The sequence below is a fragment of the Macrobrachium rosenbergii genome, chromosome 17 (assembly GCF_040412425.1).
Source record: "Macrobrachium rosenbergii isolate ZJJX-2024 chromosome 17, ASM4041242v1, whole genome shotgun sequence".
In the NCBI taxonomy this organism is placed as follows: domain Eukaryota; kingdom Metazoa; phylum Arthropoda; class Malacostraca; order Decapoda; family Palaemonidae; genus Macrobrachium; species Macrobrachium rosenbergii.
This window is the reverse complement of record NC_089757.1, coordinates 11,650,129-11,651,269: the sequence shown is the minus strand read 5'-3', so window position 1 is coordinate 11,651,269 and position 1,141 is coordinate 11,650,129.

Sequence of the window (1,141 nt, the reverse complement as noted above, 5' to 3'; positions counted from 1 at the left end):
ATTAAATTAAGTATACCTTAGTTTTACCAGACCACTGAGCTGCAGATGTCTGAAGAAGTTAAGTTAGTATCACCAACGAGACTGGGTTTAAGCGACTCGTAGTTTCCTGTTGGATGGCATATTCATATACATTGGTCACCTATTCCTTTTCTCGCCACGCATGGGTTGGTAACATTCCTCTTAAATTGACATCTGCAGAGGATTCTGATAGACGCCTTTTTTCGTTAGGGGTTATTTTTTCGCGTAATAGCCATTCTTTTTTGGAGCACTTTCATCGTTAATCACAATTCCTTATTAGATTTAAAAAATAAAAATGAAACTGAATAAAAAAGTAGGTTTCTCTTAGGTTTAAGAAGTCCTCACATTTAAAACTCGGTCGAATAGATTCTTTTTCTTTTACTTTTAACGTGCTTTTTCCCATTTGTGTGGGGTATGCACGATGCCTTCTTTTGAAGGGCTTTGATTTGGCTTTAGGGTAGAAAACTCGGTCGAATAGATAATAATTAAAATTGGCATAGAAGACCACTCTTTCAAGGTTAGAATAGACAGGTCTGCAAATAGCCCCTTTGCACTTTTGATCCAACTCATAAGTGCTATTTTTGAAATATCGAATAACGATAAACACAAAAATTAGCTCAGAGAATCTTTTCACGGAAGGTCGCAGGAATCAAGGGCAGGACGCCTGTTCAATGGAACCTAGAGTCCAGAAGGAGACTGCTCCATTGAAAGATGTTGGGGATAAGCAGGATCATAGGGGCTTGTCATTACTTGGATGGGTGATCGCCAATTAACAGTGTTGTACGGATTCTACGGATCGGATGTGAACAGCAGGGTGAAGGTCTGCGAAGGAGCCCCGTTTGGGACGAGCAAAAGGGGGCGAGGTGACCTCCCATACAATCAGTCAATCTATATATATACAGTATATATATATATATATATATATATATATATATATCTATATATATATATATATATATACATTATATATGCATGTATATATATATATATATATATATATATATATATATATATATATATATATATATACATACACATGCATACACAAAACATTAAGCTACAATTGTCGTTTAATATCTAATTCACTCTATCTCGTAAATAATGCCCAAGAGCAATTACAACT